The following is an 11,278-nucleotide window of genomic DNA, read 5'->3' as shown; positions in this document are numbered from 1 at the left end:
ATAGTGAAGAATAGACAGCAAAAAGGAAAAAAGGAGTCCTGTTAGGAGCTGATGTTGTACTCATGTCAGAATAAGACAAGTATCTGGTCCAACATGATAGCCGTTTGGGTCATGAGGAAGGAAAAAATCTAGGAAACGGTGGAGGAAAAACAAACAGGATTGGATTTGGCAAATATTGGGCAAGAAGTACATGGAGGGGCCATTCTTAATATGGGGAGGGTAATGTGCGGTACCCCCTCTCAGGGTCACACCTGGAGAGTTTCCAGTACTCTACCAGTCTTGACTATGGGAGGGAGAGTCTCGCAGAGGCATAATATTCCGTTCCTATCTTGGGCAGTGGCTAGTGATTGGAAGGCAACCTGCTTCAAGTCAAAACTCACCAGTGCTGGGCAACAGGGCCATGGTTGAGAGTCGCGGATGGAGACTCAGGTTTTCTGTGGGGAAAAAGACAGTGATAAACCACTTCTATATTTTTACCAAGAAAACTCTAGGCATACACTACTGGAATGATTGCAGATGGAGGTGGGGCGTTCTGGGAAAGATATGTCCATGGTGTCATTAGGGTTGGAGATGACTCAAAAGCCTAAGACAAGACAATATATAGTAGGCCATGATGGGAAAATTAGGTGGAAGAGAGGATTTGGGAGTGAAGAGGAGTTCTCTGTGGAGTATGCTGAGCTTGAGATGCTGCCATTTATCAACATAGAGACACCCAGCATGCATTGCATATTAGATTTTTCTTGATGCGTCCCCCATTGAGTAAAGCTCTCAGTAGGCAGGGAATGTTTCCCTTCTGTGTCTTGGACTTCTCTAACACTTAAATCATGGAATTTCTGCAAGTTGATGCTCTATAAATAGTAATACTACTGTAGGAGGAAATGTGATATTCCAGAGGAGATTGAAAGGGCTAGAGACGTACATATGGGAGCCATACACATAGGAGGTTATAACTGAAGAAATACAAGCGGATGAACTCCCCAAAGGAATGAGAGTACATCGAGGATACTTGAGACACAGAACAGTGCCTTGAAGGACTCAGAAAATAAGGGATGAGAAGCAGAGGAAAAGCTGGCAAATGAGACTGAGAAGGAGCATCCAGAAAGGTGAAATGAGAGATCCATGGCAATCAATCAAACAATCATACTTATTCAGTGCTTACTGTGTACAGAGCAGCAAATCCAAATTTACATAGTGCTTCCAGTATAGTTGACAGATTGATGATATTCAGTACCACCAATGAATCTGTGGGATGCCACACTAAGGTGGAAAGGGGATAGCAGTTCAGTGTTGTACTGTCTCTTGAGTAACAGCAAGGCTTAGTGGGAAGCAGTGTGGCTTAGTGGACAGAGCACAGGCCTGATCATCAGAAGGATCTGGGTTCTAATCCAGGTTGTGCCATTTGTCTGCTGTGTGACCTTGGGCAAATAACTTTACTTCTCTGTGCCTCAGTTACCTCATCCATAAAATGGGAGTTAAGAGTTTGAGCCCCATGTAGGGACAGGGTCTGTGTCCAACCTGATTAACTTGTATCTACCCCTGTGCTTAGAACAGTGCTTGGCACAAAGTAGTGAGTACAAGTACCATAATAATAATACTAATAATGATAATAATTATTATTATTGTAGAGCCTGGGCCTGATTGTCAGAAGGACCTGGGATCTAATCCTGGCTCCATCACTTCTCTGCTATGTGACCTTGGGCAAGTCACTTAGTTTTTATGGGCCTCTGTTGCCTCAGCTGTAAAATGGGGATTAAGGCTTTGAGCCCCGCTTAGGACAAGGAATGTATCCAACCCGATAAATTTGTACCTACTCCAGCATTTAGAACAGTGCCTAGTACACAGTAAGTGCTTAACATATACCTTTAAAAACAAAAAAAGAAAAAAAAAACTTTTGTTCTGTTGGATTTTGAACCAGCTATAGGGTGCTTGTAGGTGACCGTATGGGAAAGGCCCAGACCCATTCATGATTTCAGGTTCAATGCAAAGAGAAAGGAAAAACAGTCCCAAAGAACCAGCCTAGATGTATCCTTTTCTCCCCGCAGTTTTCACCTCTAAGCAGGATACCAACCCTGACTACACTGGGTTCATTTGGAGGCATCTGAAGACTGGAACAGAGTCTGTTGGTGCCAGACTCTGGCAGGCTCAGGGTACCCACGAGATGCCTAAAGGCAGCAGCTGCTCTCTTTAAAGTTGTAGTAGCAGTGAGAGTAGCCAAATCCACTAAGAATGGAGTATTGCCAACAGCTCGGTAATGCTGAAATAGAAGCAGGTGTACATCAGATGCTGGTCTGTTCAATTCATAGAACTGGAATGAAATGGCTAGGGATGCTAACTTCTGCCCAACTGCACACAAAGCTGCAGTAGAAAATCAACAGTCAATGCGTTTATATAATCAACCCAAGGTATTTACTGAACACCATCTGTGCACAGCACTATATGAAGTGCTTGGTAGAATAATATAGTACTAGTACATATGCTCATTCTTCATTTGAAGGAGAAGCAAAATTGCCAGTGAATAGAGCCCAAGCCTGAGAGTCAGAAGAACCCAATCCTGGTTCTGCCTCTTGTCTACTATGAGACCTGGGGAAAGTCACTTAACTTCTCTGTAGCTCAGTTACCTTGTCTGTGAAATGGGGATTAATACCTTGAGCTTTATGTGGGATTTGGATTGTGCCCAATCTGATTATCTTGCATCTACCATAGCACTTAATACAGGACATAGCACCATTTTTTTTTTTTAAAAAAAATCTCACAGGAGACTTTGCCAACCAATCATTCAATTATATTAACTGAGTGCTTACTATGTGCAGAGCTCTGTACTAAGAACTTGGGAGAGTATAACACAACAGAATTAGCAGACACATTCCCTGCCCATAATGAATAGGGAATAACAGTCTAGAGGAGGAAACAGTTGTTAATTAGAATTCCTTATTGTTTAAAAGTAAACAAGAAGCATAAAGTCATAGTGGAAAAAGCGTAGGTCTAGGATCTAATCCCAGCTCTGCAATTTGTCTGCTGTGTTACCTTAGGCAAATCACTTAATTGCTCTGAGTCTTAATTTTCTCCTCTGTAAATCTGAGGATCCAATTCCAGTTTTCCCTCCTACTTAGAGAGTGAGCCCCATGTGGGACAGGTACTATGTCTGACCTGATTACCTTGTATTTCCTCCAGTAGTCAGTACAGTGCTTGGTACATAAGTGCTCAACAAATACCACAGTTATTTAGTTAGCATTTTTAAGTAAGAACAACATATATCCATAAAAGCCCAAGCCAAGAAATGTTTTATCATTAGATAGAAGTAACTGCATTTCAGTAATATCCCTCTGGATAATCTAAGACAATGGAACAGAGTGTAGGGAGACACACGTTCTAGTAAGAATAGAACTGTGACTGCCCTGTTATATAGATTTAGGCAAGTCATAACTTCTCTGTGACCCATTTTTTTCATTTTGAAATTGGGATATGATAGATATTGAGCTTCAGGTGGCACATGTACCGAGTCTAACTTCACAATCTTGGAGCATTCCAAATTCATAAACTCAGAATAATAATGAGAATAATATAACCATAATATCGTAATTGTTATGTGCTTATTATGTGCCAAGCACTGTATTAAGCATCTGTGTAGATATAGAGAAGCAGGAAGGCCTAATGAATAGACTACAGTCCTGGGAGTCAGAAGGACCTGGGTTCTAATCCCACCTCTGCCACTTGTCTACTGTGTGACCTTGGCAAGTGAATCATTTCCCTCATCTGCAAAATGGGGATTAAGACTGTGAGCCCCATGTGGGACAGGGACTATGTCCAAACTGATGATCTTGTATTTACTCTAGCACTTAGAACAGTGCTCGACTCATAGTAAGCAGTTAATAAATGCCATCATTACTATTATTATATAAGAGAATCAGATTAGGCACAGTCCCTGTCCCACATGGGGCTCCCAACGAATGGGAAGAGAAAGGAAGAATTGAATTCCCATTTCTCAAGTAAGGAAACTGAGGCATAGAAAAGTTAAATGACTTACCCAAGGTAAGTAGAGCAGGGATTAGAATCCAGGTCCTCTGGTTTCTGGTCCTGTTGTCTACACCTCGCTGCTTCTCAGAATAAAGGCATGATAATTACCACAATTATCAAATATATTATCAGACCTACTAATATTCTATTCGGACAGTCTAAACAACGATACAGATGTGCTCCTTTTGAAAATGCTTCCATTAAGATACATTTCAAATTGAAGCAACAAGGAACTAGAATGTTCAGTCATGCACAGAGCAGAACAGATTGATTAAAAAAAGTGGTAGTTATTTCCAGGAGCATAGTTAAAGGGCAGTAAATTATACACATAGCAAATTTTCTATGAAATTAAACCTAAGAAAGCAAATCATAGAAGATGCATTGTTAGAATAAATGCAGTCCAGCTCTGCTGACCAAGAAAAATGAGAATTGGGAAGGAATAACCAGAGCATATAACTGGAAGTAATTCTTCATATTAAAATGGCTTTTTTGAAATAAAATGTTCAATAAAAATATTTATTTTAAACCACGAGTTCTGATATATTTGAGAGATGTGGAAACAAAGCTTTTATTGAGGAGTTGTCAAATAATAGCAATAATAATGATAGCATTTATTAAGCACTTACTATGTGCAAAGCACTGTTCTAAGTGCTGGGGAGATTACAAGGTGATCAGATTGTCCCAGAGGGGCTCACAGTCTTAATCCCCATTTTACAGATGAGGTAACTGAGGCCCAGAGAAGTTAAGTGACTTGCTTAAGTGACTTGCTCACACAGCTGACAATTGGCGTAGCTGGGATTTGAACTCATGACCTCTGACTCCAAAGCCCGTGCTCTTTCCACTGAGCCACGCTGCTTCTCTAGTTGTGGTTCTTTAACCAAATTGTGGTTCAGAAGCAGCATATGACTTAAACTCTATTTTCTTGGGAGTAGTGGGTGAAGAGAGCTAATATGCAAACGGAGAAAGTTAGTGACCAGCCTTGAAGCCAATGGCAACAATAATAATAACAATGGTAATAATAATGGTACTTAAATGCATACTACATGCCAAGCACTGTTCTAAGGGAGTTTTTACTTGGTGCAGATGCAGATTGGTAGCCATAAAGATATAAAAGAGTAAATGCACGTATATTTAGACTGTAAACTCACTGTGCGCAGAAAAATTGTTTGTTATATTGTAGTCTCCCAAGCACTTAGTACAGAGCTCTGTGCACAGTAAGTGCTCAATAAAAATGACTGACTGAATGAATATATTGGGGTAATTCAATTGGTCAGGGTTTCTCGTGAGGTGGATTAGCTCAACAGGACACTGAACTAACTGGCAAATATGGAGGCAAAGACCGTGTGGACAAACTGGCAAATAGTAATAATGATGGTATTTGTTAAGCGCTTACTGTGTGCCAAGCATTGTTCTAAGCGCTGGGGGAGATACAAGGTAATCAGGTTGTCCCATATGGGGCTCACAGTCTTGATCCCCGTTTTAAAGATGAGGTAACTGAGGCACAGAGAAGTTAAGTGTCTTGCCCAAAGTCACACAGCAGACAAGTGGTGGAGCTGGGATTAGAACTCATGACCTCTGCCTTCCAAGCCCGTGCTCTTTCCACTAAGCCACACTGTTTTTCATATGCTTCTCATTGAAGGCAAAAAAACCTGCTAGTCTATGTTGCAACAAGAGAGCATTAATATATACTGTGGTCACCTTGGCTATACATGGGTTTTACATAATTTTTTTCTGTTCATTTCAAAACAAGCTTCACCTCTGCTCATTCATTGCACTCCATGCCCCAGCCGGAATACACACAATGGGGATAAGAGGAAAGAAGAGATACTATACCACTAACTAGCACTATAAACCTTTTGTTTTTGCAAGTTCTCAGTTTCAAGGTCCTCATGCTAGACTGAGTGCATCAGTCTAGACTGAGAAAAGCGTAATGGCCTAGTGTCAAGAGCGTGGGCTTGAGAATCAGAGGACTTGGGTTCTAATCCCGGCTCCACCACTTGTCTGCTGTGTGACCTTGGGCAAGTCACTCAACCTCTCTGTAACTGAGTTACCTCATCTGTAAAATGGGGATTAAGACTGTCCCACATGAGACAACCTAATTACCTTGTACCTTCCCCGGTGCTTAGAATAGTGCTTGGCATATAATAAGCCCTTAACAAATACCATTATTATTATTATTATTATCATCAAAATGGACAGCTTTGTGAGCCATGATCAATAGCGAACGCTGTTGACAGGACTGTTTTCTGAACAGTTTAGGTGACAACTTCTAAACAGAAGATCTTATTAAAGAAAGAGGATAGCTTGATAAACACCCTAGACTAACATCATACCCTTCATTACCCAAAGATTCAAGAAATACTGAGAATAAATACAGATGGTATCCTTTTTATCCTGTTTTGTAGTCCCATGTTCTGTTCTCTTACTGATCGTTGGGGCAGCATATCAATCAGTGGTATTAAATGAGTGTTTATTATGTGCAGAGCACTGTTCTGAGCACTTGGGAGAGTACACATGCTTGAGTTGAGTAGGTATACCTACTCTATCGGCAGTGTGAAATGGCTCAGCCATGGTGTAATGAAGAAGAGTTTGGGCAGGTGATTGAGTATGTTTGGGGGTCTCAGCAGGTATGCCATCAGATTGAACTGCATTGCCTGACTGCTGTGGTTGCTTCTCCAATACTTGGTCCGAGTAACAGGTTTTCATATTTTGGGAGGCTTCAAATGTGTTGCAAGGCCTCATCTTGAATAGAGAAGCACCAAGACCTAAGGGAAAGAGCACGGGCCTGGGGATCAGAGGACCTAGATTCTAATCCTGACTCCACCACTTGTCTGCTGTAAGACTTCGGGCCATTCACTTAACCTCTCTGCACCTTAGTTAACTCATCTGTAAAATGGAGATTAAAACTATAAACTCCAAGTGGAACGTGGACTGGGTTTAACCTGATTAGTATCTTCCCAACACTTAAGTACCATTAAAAAAAAAATAGTAAACAAGAAGCAGTAAGTATGTTGAAGTGGACATTGAAATGTTCTTGCAATCTTTTTAGAATTCCTTACTTGTCTGTTTTGAGGTTGGAGTCCTCTTGCTCTTCAGAGGTACTTTGAAGGTATGCCTCTAATGTCTTTAAGGGCAGAGGTTTTTGCTTTTGTGGCACTCTGCAGCCCTGGATCTTTTCTGCTTGTGATCCCACCACCTATTGTGCATGCTCTTTAACTTTGCAAGTAGCGATGCACGTTTCTGAAAGCCTCAACTTAAGCTCACATTCTTGGTCACCACAGATGTTTCTTAAAAAATAAGTCTTTTATTCCCAAAGCATTTACACTGAATCAATCTTGGTGTCTTCTCTTGTCTGTGCCCAATGTATTGCCGGCTGCCTGGGCTATACCATTATACCTAAATAGGAAATACCTATTTATTTGGTATGTCGATGTTTGCAATTTGAAAGAAGTCAGGAGGACCAGTTTGTGTATATGGCATCAGAATGGCTCAGCGCTGCAGCTTCAGTTTCCAAAAGTGCTTTAAGAGAACTGGGTGTACCTAAACATAGGTGTGGAATTTGTAATGACATATCAGCTTAACTTCCAAAGGGATCTGAAGAATGCCTCCTACAAACTCAATAGAATGCAACATCGTCATATTAGCACTATCATATAATGTTATGAAGTTTTACTTGACAGGATGAGAACTTACTTAGCCCTGGACAATGTCTTCCCAGGATTCATATGACGATTGCATACATATGTGCATTTGCAATAGTATTTAATTAAAACCCTTGTGGAAAGTAACTTTGTTTTCTCTTTCTAAAGTGGCTTCATCTTCTTTCCAAAGAGATGATGAAAAGAATATAGTTATTAAAACTTGATCAGCCTTATTTTCTAAATGGAAAGGAAGCCTCCTGAATTCCCTTTATAACACTTATTTCCAAATATTTTTATTTCATTTTAAAGAATGTAAATTCAAAAACCTTTCCAATAGAATGATTCCATTTTGATCAATGTGAACACGAGAATAATACAAACAATTGGAATTAAGATCTTAAAATATATTTTTAAAAGCATGCTGCACGTCTTTTAAATTCTGCTGACTTAAAACTTCTTTAATAGCACGGTTGTTAAGAGGATAGAATTCAGATTTTGTACTTGAATGTGGTATTTCTATTCCCAGTCCCACTCCAGATTCTTTTAGATGACCTTGAACAAGTCATTTAGTATTCTGAATGCCTCAGGCACTCTTTCTGCCAAATTGCACTTTTACATTAATTTTTGAGTTATTCTGGAAATGCTGTATCCTTTCACATTTGTAAAATATCCCAATGTGAGGGTTTCCTTTGGGATTATGTGGGTAACAAGTGACTAAATTGTAGCAGTTAAAGCATATCAATGGCATTTATTGAGCACTTACTGTGTGCACAGTACTATACTAAACACTTGAGAGTGCAATTTCTGTACCCAAGAAGCCTAGTGTAGAGGGAACTTAGTCCATAATGTGCTATATTCCCCAATCATTTCTTCTCCTATACCATGAAATATAATAATAATGGTATTTGCTAAGCGCTTACTATTTGCCAAGCACTGTTCTAAGCACTGGGGTAGATACAAGGTAATGAGGTTGTCCCATGTGGGATTCACAGTCTTAATGCCCATTTTACTGATGAAGTAACTGTGGCACAGAGAAGTTAAGTGACTTGCCCAAAGTCTCACAGCTGAGAAGTGGCGGAGTGGGATTAGAACCCACAACCTCTGACTCCCAAGCCCATGCTCTTTCCACTAAGCCACGCTGCTTCTCAGCAAATACAACTTTGTTTTCTGGCAGATGTAGTAGTAGTAGGAAGAAAATAGAGAAACTTTAGATTTTTTAAAAAACTAACAAAAGTAAACTGTTTTATTGCAAAATGTTACTAATTAACATTTAAATTATCTTGGGGACTTTTTTAAACAAAACCCATAAGAAACACAAAGAGTTTAACTAACATAATAATTTTTCCTTAATATTTTTTTGTTTGATTTCTTCCAAATGTTTCAGTGTTAGTATGTCTTTATAGGTAACAAAGACGTGCCTAGAATTGGAATGCTACTCAGGTGATTCTAAAACTCAGTACTCATTGCCCTTAAGGTTTGATCACCTGCATTGTATTCTTAGACTGTGAGCCCACTGTTGGGTAGGGACTGTCTCTACATGTTGCCAACTTGTACTTCCCAAGCACTTAGTACAGTGCTCTGCACACAGTAAGCGCTCAATAAATATGATTGATTGATTGATTGATAAATGGAAAATTATTACAACTGTAGAGTTCTGTTGGTTGGGATCCAGAATTCATATAGTATAATTATTAAGGTGTTTTCTGGACTACTGTAGTAGGTACAGAATGATCAGACTGGAGCCAATCCAGTCCCACACAGGTTTCATGACCTATTATATTCTCACATTACAGGTTAGAGAATTGAGGCATGAAAAGGTTAAGTGATGTGTTCAAGTTCTCACAGCAAGTCAAGGACAGATTTGACACCAATATCTAAGTCTCATGACCACCAGGTTCATGCTCTTTTCACTAAGCCCCGCTGGAAAGCATTTACAAGATTTAGTTTTGGAATTTCAAAATCCTAATACACCCTCAGCTTGATTCTGCCAGAGCATGCTGGCAGGAATCAATATTAACTGCACTTATTAAAAAACGTGCTGTGAGTTGAGCATTATCCTATATGCCTGGAGAACAACGGAAGTATAAGATATGATTATCATCCTTAATAACACTACAATATAATGGGATGACATTATAAATCGACAAGTACTTCATAGCAGGAGAATTGCTACAAACACAAGTGATAAACTGATGACATTATGAAACAGAAGGGGGATCAATGCAGCACTTTCATGTCTGAGCAATATCCACCTTGGATGCTATAAAACCGGAAAAGATGACCTATTATGTTGTCATGGACAAGGTGTACAAGGGCAAGAGATTGTAGGTCAGTTCCAGTAATTGATAGTATGTAGGTAAAGGCTTACTCTGAGCAGAACACTCTACTAAGCACATGGGGGGAAGACACTAGACTTTAGTAGATATGATCCCTAACCTCAAGGCATTTACAGACTAGTAGGAGAGACAACAGTAAAATCAATTTAAGGTAGGTATAAGCAACTAAGTTTAAAGATATGGATATGGTGTAGCTACCTAAGCGTTCAGTGAGAGAGAGCTCAAGTGCATACTCAATGCAATATGTGGGAAGATAAATTGGGGAATGCTTCCTAAAAGATGTGATTTTGGTAGAACGTTGAAACTGTAGACAGCAGTCGTTGGCAGGTGTGATGGTGTGAAGAGGGAGGTACTTCTAAGTAGGAAGGAAAGGGGCTGTAAGTATATACAAGCACTAAGAAGCAGTGTGGTCTAGTGTATAGAGTATCAGAAGGAGCTGGGTTCTAATCCTGGCTCTGCCACTTGCCTACTGTGTGACCTTAGGCAAGTCACTTCACTTCTCTGTGCTTCAGTTACTTCATCTGTAATGGGGGATTAAAGACTGAACACCATGCGGGATAGGGACTGTGTCCAACCTGATTAGCTCGTATCTACCACAGTGCTTAATGAAGCGCCTGAGATATAGTGAGTGCTTAACAAATAACATAAAAAAGATGAGTAAGGAGATGGCATGCTAGGATAGCAGTGGCTTAATCAGGGAAAGCTTTGTTTAGGAGTTGGCATTTTATAAACACTCCAAAGGAGAAAAAGAATGTGGTTTGACAAACCTGAAAGTGCAGTGCAAGAACCAATGGGATACTCAAGAGTGAGGTGTACATGAGACATTTGATTTGGAGAAGCAAGGATTACAAACTGAGGGGGTAATGGGAAAAGTGTAGATGGAAGCAGAGAGGAGATATGGATGGAAAAGTCTTTCATAAGGAAACCTAACAGAAGTCATCCTTGTTTAAAGGGATCATCATCATCATCAGTAGTATTTATTGTCTGCTTACTGTGTGCATAGCACGATACTAAGCAAGCACTTAGGAGAGTACAATACAACAGCACCTGTAGACTTGCTTTCTGACCCAAACAAGCTTACAGTCTAGAGGATGAAAACAATGTCCAAAAAAAATTATTGATGATATTCTAGCAGACAAAATTGAGCTTATCGAAACATAGATGTGACTAAGAGACTATTGAATTAAAGTTGCGCCAGGTATAGTTCAAATCTTAATTCACTCGAACTGAATACGCAAACAGGACTACTGTATGAACGGAGCTTCCATGTACATTACATGGATGGAG

The 11,278-nt window shown here is 39.9% G+C and overlaps 1 non-coding gene across 1 annotated transcript; it reads left to right on the top strand.

The window, feature by feature from the left end:
• Window positions 1–233: 233 nt before the first annotated feature.
• Window positions 234–370, top strand: LOC119939843. The gene has a single exon (XR_005454805.1). It is a non-coding gene; the product is annotated as a small nucleolar RNA SNORA7 (small nucleolar RNA).
• Window positions 371–11,278: the final 10,908 nt, after the last annotated feature.

Source organism: Tachyglossus aculeatus, chromosome 17 (assembly GCF_015852505.1).
Source record: "Tachyglossus aculeatus isolate mTacAcu1 chromosome 17, mTacAcu1.pri, whole genome shotgun sequence".
NCBI classification, from domain to species: Eukaryota; Metazoa; Chordata; class Mammalia; order Monotremata; family Tachyglossidae; genus Tachyglossus; species Tachyglossus aculeatus.
The sequence above is the reverse complement of the archived record's forward strand: the minus strand, read 5'-3'. Positions and strand labels throughout refer to the sequence as shown.